At 40.9% G+C, this 14264-nt stretch overlaps 1 protein-coding gene across 15 annotated transcripts in view; it reads right to left on the bottom strand.

Annotated features, from left to right (window-relative positions):
- The window catches only part of IRAG1 (inositol 1,4,5-triphosphate receptor associated 1), a 189707-nt gene that overhangs the window by 100191 nt on the left and 75252 nt on the right, over window positions 1-14264 (bottom strand). The window contains exon 2 of one of the 15 annotated variants that reach the window (XM_073347587.1): window positions 13892-14045. The exons of the other annotated variants lie outside the window; for them this stretch is intronic. The gene's annotated coding sequence lies outside the window, so the exon portion shown is untranslated. The remainder of the gene's footprint in view (window positions 1-13891; window positions 14046-14264) is intronic. 15 annotated transcript variants of the gene reach the window in all.

Genomic DNA, 14264 nt, shown 5'->3' on the forward strand with positions numbered 1-14264 from the left:
AACCAACATAAACAAGTTACTTAGGGATCCTAAGAGGTATTTGCAGTCCCTTAGGCAGACACAAATTACATTAAACTCTCCAGCTCATCTAAGCAAGTGGCAAATGTAGCTAGTTAAATTTTGCATTGCCAGAGTGATAAAAACAGAGAAATGATTAGTAATATGCAAAGAGGTTACTCTCATGGCTCAGATAGGTTTTGTTCTGGATTTTAGAAAGCCTTTTTCAGCAAACAAGATCAACAACTTCATGACCTAATTGGCAGTTCAAAGTGAGGTCCCACTCTGAAAAGTGACTACATAAAAAGAGCACCCTTATTCAGCAGATCTGATCTCTGAGGATATTCAGAGTCTGATCTGCTTGCTTTAGCTATGAATTTTTTTTTACTGCTTATTACTTTTGTTAGCATGGCATAATCAACATAGGGAAAGAGGAGAGAATTGGTTGCTTTTCCTGTTTATGAATCCAGGTGATATCTTAAAGCGTTGCTTTACACTAAAAACGGAATCTTCTTAAGCAATCCACTCGCTGTGAGGATTCGGATTCCAATGTGTTATTTTACTGAAAAGTTAAAACTAATTTTTACTCTTGTTGATGATGGTATTGGCTCTGCAGTTCTACATTCCAACTGGAACATCTGTATGGTTGCATGAGTCAGAAAAACTACAACTTCACTTCCAGGTTGAGTTTGCAAGGTTATCAATTTGAGGGAAAAATCACACCATCTTTTTATTAGTGACCATCTGATCCAGAAGTCACAAACAATAAACATGAAACCCCATGGTGCCATATTTCAGAGTCTCAGAGCACAAAAACATTGCAAGCAGATATCGACATTACTTTGCCATACACATTTCTGGCTTTAGAAACAGTCAACCTGTCATCACCTCTTTTTTTGTATTATGATGGCAGGATGAAGGACTCTCACTGTCCCCACTGTTATTCCAAAAGGGTCTTTACAAAGGCACTGATCCATGGCAGGATTGGTTCCTAAAGCACTGCTCCTGCTCCCATTAAAGTCAACTACAGAACTCCCATTCATTTCAATGAGATAAAAGGTTTTGCAAAGCATATTTTCCAGTTAGTCTTTTGCTTGCACTGCACAGCTACCCAACTGTTTCACCTGAAATTCATTAATCCTAGCTGTTGACAGCAAGACTCTCAAAAGCATTAGTAATAATATGCTGTGAAGTATCTTTTGGTTCAATCTCACCTAGTTTCATTTTAATATTGGAAAGAAAGGGTTCTTATATTAAAACGCTGCCCTTATTTTTTTCCCTAATCAAAAATTTTGTCTGAAAGGGTCTATTGTGAGTAGGCAGCTCCTCCACTATTTACTGACTAGACCCTTTCATGCTGCACCCCACATCTTTACACCATTATTTCCAGTGGGTGAAACATTTTTTTTTAAACCATTTGATTCAGAGAGACTATTTCAAGTGCGCTGAAGAAACCTGCTTGGGGCCTCAGTCAAAGAGGACAGAGTGAGGCCATAATAGGAAGTCATGCGGTTCTTTGTAGTTCATCCCTTTGAAATAATTGGAGACAACTATTTTACTGGGATTTAAAAACAAAAGATCCTCTCTGCCATCTATGGGCAGGAAGGCCATCCTATTTCTTCTGTCTCTTGCCAAGAAATTCAATAGGAATCTCACTGGTCAAGATAGCAATGATTTGGCTGCCTCTCAAAAGATCTTATGTATTAGCTGAGATTGTGATGAACGCTTCAGAGCTGGATTTATATTTAAAAGGATTTTGCTTAACTGAGGCAATGATGCAATTCCAAAGTAAGCCACTAAAGGGTATTTGATTTAAAACACAGGGTCCAAAACTGTGCTACTCCCCCCAGGGTAAACTAAATAAAATCAATCATCCCAATTCAATACACCATCTATAGTTGTTATCAGTGGTGAGCTGGAGCCAGTTCACACCGATTCACTAGAACCAGTTGTTAAATTTAGAAGCCCTTTTAGAACCGGTTGTTCCACGAGGGACAACCAGTTCTAAAAGGGCTTCTAAATTTAACTAGCCAAAAGTGGCGTCTTAGGCACTTACTCCATGGGTGCTCCAGGGTTGGAGCACCCAAGGGGAAAATTTGGTGGGTGCAGAACACCCACTGGCAGCTCCCCAGCCCCAGCTCCGCTCCACCGCCTCTACTCCACCTCCTCCCCTGAATGCGCCGCTCTGCTTCTCCATCCCCCCAGGCTTCCCGTGAATCAGCTGTTCGTGCGGGAAGCTGGGACAGGCTGAGAAGCAGGCCGTGGCTTCCCGCTCAGGCCCAGGGAGGCGGACGTGAGCTGGGGCAGGAGGGTGCAAGGAGGGCTGCCCGCGTCGCAGCAGGTAACCCAGGGAGGGAGGGGGCCCCGCAGGGGAACCGCTCCCCGCCCCAGCTCACCTCTCACCCTCGGCATGAGCGGGAAGCCGCTGCCTGCTTCTCAGCCCTCCCAGGCTTCCCGCCAAACAGCTGATCTGCGGGAAGCTGGGGGGGCGCGGAGAAGCAGAGCAGGGCGGTGCGTTCAGGGGCGGAGGTGGAGCAGAGGGGAGGTGAGCTGGGGCTGGATGCGGGGAGGGGAGCTGCCGGTGGGTGCTCTGCACCCACAAAATTTTCCCCGGGGGTGCTCCAGCCCCGGAGCACCCACAGAGTCGGCACCTAAGGCATCAATTTTGATGTGATCAGTGGGGGAGAGGCTGCTCCCCCGCTCCCCCCCGTAGCTACGCTCCCCTGCCCCTAGGAGCCAGAGGGACCTGCCGGACGCTTCCTGGGAGCTGCCCCAGGTAAGCACCTCCGGGACTCCCGACCTCGCACCCTGGCAGGTGCCTCTGGCTCTTAGGGGTGGGGGTGGGCACCCACTATGGTGGCCCACGAAACCCTCCTGCCCGGTTCTGGGGGCAGTCAGGGGACAGGGTAGGGTGTCAAGGAACGCGGGGGGGTTGGATAGGGCAGGAGTCCCAGAGGACAGGGGTGGACAACAACCCCCTTATGGGGTGAGGAGGGAATCCGTTGTTAAGATTTTGGCAGCTCATCACTGGTTGTTATATTAGCAAAATAACTCTTCCATGAAAGATCCATTTGACAATGGATGCTCCAGTACCACAGTACATATTTGCAAACTTCAAGAGGGGGCTCCACAAAACAGCAGCAGCACTGGGGCAAACCCCAAATGTAATCAATTAAGACAGTCATGTGCACCAGTGAAGGTTATTCCAGATTCAAAGATAAGTACGCTCCACCAGTGCAGAATGTGGCTTTCTTGTCTAACTTTAAGATGTGCACTAATGCAGCTATATCAGTGGCTGGAAATGAGAAAAAATTCCAGTTCTAAGGCACATGAGGCCTTAACTGAAAACAAGGTCACAAAGATGTTGGCCTTAATTAAAATGCCTAACAGATTGGCTAATTATTATAATACAACTCACCTACTATAAAGCTCTAAACCAACTAGCCTTACCTAAGATGTAGTGCTGACCTACTGTCCTCAGTCTGAGAGCTTTCATATCCACCCTGAAAAGATGGAAGGAAGAGAAAGAAGTATGATGGGGGAAACGGAGGAGACTACAACAAGCTACCACCTTACAAGAGAAATAATTTCCCATGTTTGCATTCTGCTATGGTTGGCAAGCAGGCAACATAGATTCAGGAAAAAAATCAAAAGTGTCTTTAATACAAGTGCAGATTGGCAGGTGTAGGAGAGGGGGAAAATCTGCACATCGTCAGTTGAGAAAGACAGGAAGAGAATTGGTTTTCTGGCCAGCAAAAAAGTCAGGACAGATAGAAAATGAGGAAGAGCGATTAGTAATTCACTTTTCTTCAGTAGTTACAAAAACATCTTACATTAAATAAATACACCCAGGAAAGGAAAAGAAGCCTCCCATTTCCCCATCTTCCAGGAGCTCTGCCCTTATGGCTCCACCAGGTCTCTTACAACAATGAAGACTAGAAAAGTCTCTCCTTCCCCTAGATTTACAGCCCAAAAATAAAAACGCCAGAGTTCCTCTCCCAGCAAATCCACACCCTTGCCTCCTAATTCCCTGCTTATATTATCCCAGGACCAGGATGGTGTTCTAACTCTCTCACAATGACAATTATCTAATACAGTGAGTGGTTCAATGTTTTTATTCTGCAGGCTACTTGGCAAGATTAATAACTTATCATGGATCAATCTCCCCATTCAGCAGCCCAATTCTCCTACTGCTTGGCTCTGAAAACATGTAAAGATGAGCCCTCCAGGAAGAACTCCATGCACTACTAGTGGTCCTGAGAACCACAGTCTGAGAACCACAGATCTAATGTAAGCATATACACAAAGATCAATATTTTTAAATCGTGTGCTTAAAGTTAGCTCCTAAACTATTTTTAGGTGCCTAGATGAATGTGTCCTGATCTTTAAAAACAATGGGATTTGAGATTGCTCAGCATTTCTGAAAAATCAAGCCATTTATTTAGGTGTCTAAATATGGATTTAAGAGCTTATATGTTATACACCCAAGTTTGAAAATTTTGTTCTGAAAAGCTGAGATTTTGAGTAGATGGGGATGGGGGAGAAATGAGTGGGGAGATTCTTGCTCTTCTTTATGAAGCAGACAACTAAAAAAGCTGAACAAGTTGTTATGAACAGATGGTTTGTTAACATATTCCCTGTGTTGCCCAAAAGATTGTCCTCCAAAAATAGAACCGAGGAGGATGGCAATAAAATACTAATCCCATCAGAATAAGGTAAGAAAAACAAAACTGCAGATTGGATGGCTTTTATGTACGGTGAAAAATCTACCTTCTTTATTTTTCTCTTTAATGTGATGGGGCCTAGACATTTAAGAACAGCAGCTTAGGAGAAGAGCAATAAGACAATTAATAGCTCTATTTCTTTGTAATAGTTTAATTCTAGTGCAGGAGGCAAAATGTTCCCTATGTCTGATTTGTAAAAATTAGGGCTGTCAAGCAATTAAAAAAATTAATCGTGATTAATCGCACTGTTAAACAATAATAGAATACCATTTATTTAAATATTGTGGATGTTTTCTACATTTTCAAATATATTGATTTCAATTACAACACAGAATACAAAGTGTACAGTGCTCACTTTATATTTATTTTTGATTACAAGTATTTGCACTCTAAAAAAACAAAAGAAATAGTATTTTTCAATTCACCCAATACAAGTACTGTAGTTCAATCTCTTTATCATGAAAGTTGAACTTACAAATAGAGAATTATGTACAAAAATACTGCATTCAAATATAAAACAATGTAAAATTTTAGAGTCCGCAAGTCCAGTCAGCCCTACTTCTTGTTCAGCCAATTGCTCAGACAAACAAGTTTGTTTACATTTGCAGGAGATAATGCTGCCCGCTTCTAGTTTACAATGTCACCTGAAAGTGAGAATAGGTGTTCTCATGCCACTGTTGTAGCTGGCGTCGCAAGATATTTAGGTGCCAGATGCACTAAAGAGTCATATGTCCCTTCATGCTTCAACCACCATTCCAGGGGACATGCGTCCATGCTGATGACGGGTTCTGCTCGATAACAATCCAAAGAAGTGCAGACCAATGCATGTTCATTTTCATTATCTGAGTCAGATGCCACCAGTACAAGGTTGATTTTCTTTTTTGGTGATTCGGGTTATGTGGTTTCCATATTGGAATGTTGCTCTTTTAAGACTTCTGAAAGCATGTGCCACACCTCGTCCCTCTCAGATTTTGGAAGATACTTCAGATTCTTAAATCTTGGGTCGAGTGCTGTAGCTATCTTTAGAAATCTCACATTGGTACCATCTTTGCATTTTGTGAAATCTGCAGTGAAAGTGTTCTTAAAATGAACAACATATGCTGGGTCATCATCCAAGACTGCTATAACATGAAATATATGGCAGAATGCGGGTAAAACAGAGCAGGGGACATACAGTTTTCCCCCTAGGAGTTCAGTCACAAATTTAATTAATGCATTATTTTTTTTAACGAGCATCATCAGCATGGAAGCATGCCCTCTGGAATGGTGGCCGAAGCATGAAGGGGCATATGAAGGTTTAGCATACCTGGCACGTAAATACCTTGTCGGCTACAAAAGAGCCATGCAAATGCCTGTTCTCACTTTCTGGTGACATTGTAAATAAGAGGGCAGCATTATCTCCTGTAAATATGAACAAACTTGTTTGTCTTAGTGATTGGCTGAACAAGAAGTAGGACTGAGCGGACCTGTAAGCTCTCAAGTTTTACATTGTTTTATTTTTAATGCAGTTTTTTTGTGAGAACAGCAAGGCCAGTTTCCATAAATTTTGGCCTATCCATCCTGCAGCTCTTCATTGTCCCAAAAAATCAAAAAGAAGTTCTACAAAAAGTGGAAGCATGCATGCATTGCTAAGGAGGAGTATAAAAGAATAACACGAGAATATAGGAATAAAATCAGAACAGCTAAGCCACAAAATGAGTTACACCTAGCAAGGTACATAAAAGGCAATCAGAGGTTCTTTAAATAATTTAGGAGCAAGAGAAAGATGAAGGAAAGTTTAGGTCCTCCTCTACTTAGGGTGAAGTGAGCATTACTGAGCAAAGGATTATATTTAGGAAGGAAAAAATCAAATGCACAACTACCAAATGGGGAACAGTTGGCTAGGTGGTAGTACCGCTGAAAAAAGGATCTGATGGTTATAGCAGATCACAGATTGAATGAGTCAATGTAATGCAGCTGCAAAAACAGCTAATATTCTGGGAGGTATTAACAGGCCTCTCATATTTAAGACACGGGAGGTAATTGTCCCACTCTAGTCAGCATTTGTGAGGCCCTAGTTAGGAGTATTATGTCCAGTTCTGGGTGCCACGTTTTGGGAAAGATGTGGACAAATTGGAGAGAGTCCAGCAGAGAGCAACCAAAATGATAAAGGGTTTAGAAAACCTGACCTACCAGGAAAGGTTTAAAAAAAGGCATGTTTAGTCCTGAGAAAAGACAACTGAGGGGGGACTTGAAAACAGTCTTCAAATATGTTAAGGGCTGTTATAAAGAGAACAGTGATCAATTGTTCTCCACATCCATTGAAGGTCAGACAAGAAGTAATCAGCTTAATCTGCAGCATGGGAGGTTTATCTTAGATATTAGGAAAATCTTTCTAACCATTAAGATAGTTAAGCACGGGAATAGACTTCCAAAGGAGATTGTGGAATCCCTGTCACTAAAGGTTTTTAAGAAGTGGTGAGACAAACACCTGTCAGGGATGGTCAAAGTTTACTTGGTCTTGCCTCAGTACAGGGAGCTGGACTAGATGACCTCTCAAGATCCCTTCTAGCCCTACACCTCTGATTCTATGCCACATAGAATGGAATTTTCTCAGACCCCTCACCCTTTGGCTGGTCCCCCCATCTCAGATTTCCAGTAGAGCCCTAAAATGTGTGTTCATCTGCCGGGGCAAAGGGGACTGTGAAACTGACAGACTGGTCAACTTGTGTATGACCCATAACAACAGGAGGCACTGAAATGGTAAACGGGGCCATTTGTCATAGCTAGTCATCAATGCCATGTTAAGTAGACTCAAATCTTTAACATGTTTGCCTGTATCGTTAGAGAATCATGAGTAGATGCTAGGTGTACTTGTCTGTGTTTACCTATATCTTGTTAGAAATTTAACAATGTGATCTAATTAGTTCATGGATGAAAAAAATCCAGTTCCTGTTTTTTGATGATTCATTACTGTATTCTACTGATTCAAAAGATGTAAGATACTGTAGGAACTAATATTATTATTTACATTGACTTCAGCTTAATTATCTGATATAATGAATTGTCTTAGTAATTTGAATGGCTATTGCTTAAAGTATTGTCTAAGAAAGCACTCACTGAATAAAGATCAAACAGTTGGCTCGCTTTCATCAAAGCTTCATGGTGGGATTACCTGTCAGTACCCTGCTTGCTTCAACTATAAAGGAAGCTTTAGGCCTGATCCTTTTTATCTCAAGCCTGCTTCAACTTTGAAGGGAAGGTCTAAGCCACAAGACTGAGGTCTCCAGGTTTACTCTGGATTTACCCTGGAATTCTCATGGAAGAATTTGAACAAACTCTACATCTGAACAGCCTATTGGACTATAACCTTCAAAATTGATTCAGCAGCCTCACCATCTCTGCTATGAAACTGACCTAAGGGCTTTACACACATTTGTATATATATTCATCTCTTACCATATATAACTCTTTTCTTTTATTAATAAATCTTAGATTTAAGGATTGGCTGTAAGCGTGTACTTGGGGTGAGAGCTGAAATATTAATTGACTTGGTGGGCAGCATGTCCGATCTTTTGGGATTGGTAGAACTTTAAGTATAGTGAATAAGGTTTTCAATAATCCCTCACTATATTAGACTTGGCTGTCTGGATGGGAGCCAAAGGCTGGATTGCTTAAAGGGGACTGTGTCTGGCTTCTTGTTAAACCAGTGTTGTACTGCAGAAGCTCTTTTATTACTGGCTCAGTGAATCTAATTATAGAATAAACCACCAGTCTGGGGGATTGTCGGCCCTATTTCTTGCAGTCTGCCATGAGTGTGGCATTCTCAGTGTGGTCCCTTCAGGCACCATGGTCAGAGGGACCCTAGCTAATTCTCTCTCCATCATAGCCCTCTGTACCATATCTGATTTCATGAGCTCCCCTTTATCCCAGACAATAGTGACTAGCACACGGACCTTAACACTCACTATTTGCTGCCTTAGGATGGCATTGCATTAGAGAGCTAACATGCAGACCTCCTAGAGGGTGGAAAGCAGCACATGGATCAGACACAGACATCCCACAGAATGAATTTATTAAAGGGAGATCTATCCTAATAAAGAAGACAGGAAAGAAGCTGGTAAAATACAGGTAGGAGCTAGTGAAATTAACAGATTCCCATTTAAACATAACACACAAAGGCAAACAACTCAGATTCATAGTTTCTAAGGCCAGAAGGGACAGGTATGATCATTTAGTTTGCCCTCTGGTAATGGCACATGTCACACAACTTCCTCAAAATAATTCCTAGAGTACATCTTTTAGAAAGACATCCAATTTTGACTTAAAAATTCTCATTGATGGAGAATCTACCATGCCCCTTGGTAAATGGTTCCAAATGGTTAATTACTCTCACTATTAACATTTTACACCTTATTTCTAGTCTGAATATTGATAAACTGAATATTGTCAAAATATGTAATTGTGTACATACATGTGTTGGAAGTCTAAATACTAAGATGGGCTAACTAGAGTGCCTAGCATTAAATGAGGTTTTGATATAATAGGCATCATGGAAACTTGGTGGAATGAGGATAGTCAACGGGACACAGTAATACCAAAAAAAGAAAAGGAGTACTTGTGGCACCTTAGAGACTAACAAATTTATTTGAGCATAAGCTTTCATGAGCTACATGAAGTGAGCTGTAGCTCACGAAAGCTTATGCTCCAATAAATTTGTTAGTCTCTAAGGTGCCACAAGTACTCCTTTTCTTTTTGCGGATACAGACTAACATGGCTGCTACTCTGAAACCAGTAATACCAAAGTACAAAGTATATAGGAATGACAGAGTAGGTCGTGTTGGTGGAGGAATGGCTCTATATAGAAAGAAAGAAAGCACAGAGTTAAATGAAGTAAAAATCTGAAATGAATCAAGCTGTACCAATCACTGTAGAATCACTGTAGAAATTCCATGCTTGAACAATAGCAATAGGAATAGACTATCCACCACCTGACCCTGGCGACAATGCTTGAGGAAATTTGAGAGGCTACAAAGGTAGAACACACAGTAATAATGGGGGATTTCAATTATCCTCATACTGAGTGGGTATATGTCCCTCAGGAAGGGATGCAGATAGAAAATTTCTAGACACCATAAATGACTGCATTTTAGAACAGCTTTTCCTGGACCCCACAAGGGGAGAGCCAATTTTTTGATTTTGTCCTAAGCAGATCACAGGATCTGGTCCAAGAAGTGAAGGCTCAGAAATTGCAACCATAACATAATTAAATTTAACAACCTTGTGGGGGGAAAATGCCAAAGAAACCCACCAGAGTAGCATTTAACTTCAAAAAGGGGAACTACACAAAAATGAGGAAGCTAGTTAAACAAATTAAAAGGAACAGTCACATGGGTAAAATGCTTGCAAACAGCACAGAGACAGTTTAAAAACTCCATTATAGAGCCTCCAACTAAAGATATACCCCAAATTAAAAAAGAAAACAAGTATAAAAAATGCAACCATTGCTAAACAGAGTAAAAGAGGCAAAAGGCATCCTTTAAAAATTGGAAGTCAGATCCTAGTAGGGAAAATAGAAAGGCGCATAAACCCTGGCAACTCAAGTATAATAAGGCAGGGCAAGAAAGATTTGAAGAGCAACTAACAAAAGACAGAAAAACTAACCAAACGTTTTCTTAAATACACCAGAAGCAGGAAGCCTGCCAAACAATCAGTGGAGTCACTGGACAATGGAGGTATTAAAAGAACACTCAAGGGGGGAAAGGGCCATTGCAGAGAAGCTAAGTGAATTCTTTGCATTGGTCTTCGTTGTAGAGGACATGTGGGAAATCCCTGCACCGAAGCCATTCTTTAAGTGACGAACCTAAGGAACTATCCCAGAGTGAGGTGTCAACAGAGGAGGTGGGAACAAATATAGTTTAATTTAACAGTAATAGGTCACCAGGACCAGATAGTGTTCTGCAAGAACTCAAATACGAAACTGCAGAACAACTAACTGTGGTATGTGACCTATTGCTTAAAACAACCTCTAGACCAGATGTCTGGAAGGTAGATAATGTAACGTCGATATTTTTAAAAACACTCCTGGCAATTATAGGCTAGTAAGCCTAACTTCAGTATCAAGCAAATTGGTTGAAACTATAGCTAAGAACAAAATTATCAGACACACAGAAAAACATGATATGTTGGGGAAGAGTCAATGTGGCTTTTATAATGGGAAATCATGCCTCACCAATCTATTAGAATGCTTTGAGGGTTTCAACAAATATGTGGACAAGGGTGATCCAATGGATATGGTGTTCTTGGACTTTCAGAAAACCTTTAACAAGGTCGTTCACCAAAGGCTCTTAAACCAAGTAAGCAGTCCTGGGATAAGAGGGAAGGTCCCCTCATAGATCAGTAACTATTTAAAAAGATAGGAAACAAAGGGTAAGAATAAATCATCAGTTTTCACAATGAAAAGAGGTAAATAGCAGGGTCCCCACAGATCAGTACTGGAACCTGAGTTATTCAATATATTCATAAATAATCTGGAAAAGGGGTGAACGGTGAGATGGCAAAATTTGCAGACGATATTAAATTACTCAAATTAATTAAGTCCAAAGCTGACTGTGAAGAGTTACAAAGGGATCTCACTAAACGGGGTGACTGGGCAACAAAATGGCAGATTAAATTCAATGCTGATAAATGCAAAGTAATGTGCATTTGAAAAAATAATCCTAACTATACATACACAATGATGAGGTCTAAATTAGCTGTTACCATTCAAGAAAGAGATCTTGGAGTCATCGTGGATAGTTCTCTGAAAACACTGTTTAATGTGCAGCAGCAGTCAAAAAAGCTAATAGAGTATAAGCAACCATTAGAAAAGGGATAGATAATAAGACAGAAAATATAATAATGCCATTATATAAATCCATGTTATACCCACCCCTTGAATAGTGCATGTGGCTCCAGTTGCCCCATCTTAAAAAAAATATTAGAATTGGAAAAGGTACAGAGAAGGGCAACAAAATGATAAGAGGTATGGCACAGCTTCCATATGAGAAGAGATTAAAAAAGACTCTTACAAAATAGGTGACTCAGTGAGAATATGATAGAGGTCTATAAAATCACGAATGGAGAAAGTAAATGGGAAAGTGTTATTTACCCCTTCAATAACACAAGAACTAGGGGTCACTCAATTAAATTAAAAGACAGCAGGTTTAAAACAAACAAAAGGAAGTACTTTTTCACATAATGCACAGTTAACCTTTGGAACTTGTTTCCAGAGGATGCTGTGAAGGCCAAAACTATAAAAGCACTCAACAAAGAATTAGATAAGTTCCTGGAGGATAGGTCCATCAATGCTATTAGCCAAGATGGTCAGGGACGCAATCCAATACTCGAGGTGTCCATAAACCTCTGACTGCCAATAGCTGGGACTGGATGACAAGGGATTTGAAACTGCCCTGTTCTGATCTCTGTTGGAAGACAGGATACTGGGCTAGATGGACCATTGATCTGACCTAGTGTGGCCACTCTACTATTCGAGACAGTAAAAAACATCCCAGGCTGGAGAATGTCTGGAATCTCCCTGCTCTGTCAGTTCGGATTTCTGAATGTGGTCAGCATTAAATATTTTTAGAAAGCACATAGATGCCAGGTTACCAGACATATTTCTGGTACTGCAAAAGGGTGTTCATCAGTGCAGAGGTACTGGACATGCTAGGTAAGTGATACTGAACCAAAACTTTTTTGACCAAATTAAGAAAAAAAAATCTCATTTGTCAAGGACTTGAGTTCCAGGTTTCTTTTATTTTTCATTCCAGGGAAAAGACTTCTCTCCCCAAGTTTACAGCCTCCATAGTGAAAGTTCCATGTGATGATTTTACTCTGCAAAGAATGGCTGAATGGAGTCTCTTTTTGAGCTCCAGCATACTTTCTCCCGTCTCAGCCAGGCGGGTCACTGCAAAGCAACATGATGTGCTCTATACTTGCTTGGAGAGCAGTGACTGAGCATGGGAATCAAATTATATTCTTGCCCCTTCAATTACCAGACTTAATTACGATCTACCTCAGTCTAATCCCCTGGATTTCTTTTTCCTTTCCTTTCTTTACTTATTCTGTCTACCCATCTCTCGAATCTCTGCTCCCTCACTTCATCGCACACGCTCAACTGCACAATCTTCCTTCCATCCCATCTTGCGTGCGCGCGCACACACACACACACACACACTCCCCATCTCACTTGGGGATGAGTCACTTAAGTCATTCACAATACTGGCCCCACTTCCTAAAATTAACAGTATAAACAGATGTCAGTCAACTAGAGTGTCTCAAACACCATGCTATTTCCCACAGGCTTTGTTTCCCCAGGATCCATCATGTCAGTGCGCCTGTGAAAGAGATCACCGTCCCTAATTTAGGTGGTAAAAGAGTTTATTCTATATCTCTTTAAGTTTCATTTCCTCAATTCACTGACATGTACCACTTATTAGTCCATCAGGCACAGATCTTCAATCACACCGGTAGAAGCTCAAACCAAGCAAAGCTATTGGTCTCAGACATGATAAATAATCTTGCTTCCTGAGGCTAATCAAGTTCTGAAAACAAAGATAATTTAGAAATTCACATGGCTGATAGAGTGATTACATTCTATCTCCCCAAACAATATAATACTGTAAGCAAATTTTGCCCAATGTATCTACTGAGCAAAATTTAGAAGAGAAGTTACACCAGGCTGTAACAATGAGATTATAATCTCCATTCTCATGAGATAAACCAATGTGTCACCACAGTAATTCTGCTGCAATTGCTAGATCCAGTATCACAGGGTAGCTGGACAAGGGAAACAAGTAAACAACACACAACAACAAAACACATTTCCTGCAGAAAATCATACTATCCATGCTAAATGACAATCTGAGTTTTTGAACCTCTGGGGTCCCCGGAATTTCTTTTCCCCTAAACAAACCATTAGAGGATTATAATCTGTTGTAGAAAAGTTTTGCATAGATGTACTGAACATTCTATAGCTCTCTGTGCCATAGTAATTTCCTAATCAGCTGAGCGGACAAAGGGCCATAGTAATCTCATGGTCATATTCTATTTTGCCACTGCAAAGACTGTTGGACAGGACAGAGGAAATAAAGTCCACGGCCATCAAATCCTGTGAATACTCGGGATCTATTGAGAAAGGAAGTTCTGACCTTATGGAGGGTCTTCCTTTACTATTCAGGTATTTATATGGGCCCTGTTACTTTGGAATCAGAGCACCTCCTTCATGAATCTCTCTTCAACAAAGACAGCCTGGAGCTGTGCTGCCATTGTCCAGCTGCTCAGAAAGTGTTGCGCATTCAATATCTGGAAAAAAAAATCACACTCTTTTAAGGTGTCACAAGTGGGACAACCAAAAACTGAGATACTTTAACTAGTTACTTTTGAAAATTTAGACCAAAGTTCTCACTCGTCGATGTCAATGGGAGCTTTGCTTGAGTAAGGGCTTTGGCCCATTGGTTTTAAAACTGAAACAAGCCTAGGCTATTAGGCAGCAGTGATTTTATGATGCCAGTTGTGATACTA

The sequence above is a fragment of the Lepidochelys kempii genome, chromosome 6 (assembly GCF_965140265.1).
Source record: "Lepidochelys kempii isolate rLepKem1 chromosome 6, rLepKem1.hap2, whole genome shotgun sequence".
Classification (NCBI taxonomy): domain Eukaryota; kingdom Metazoa; phylum Chordata; order Testudines; family Cheloniidae; genus Lepidochelys; species Lepidochelys kempii.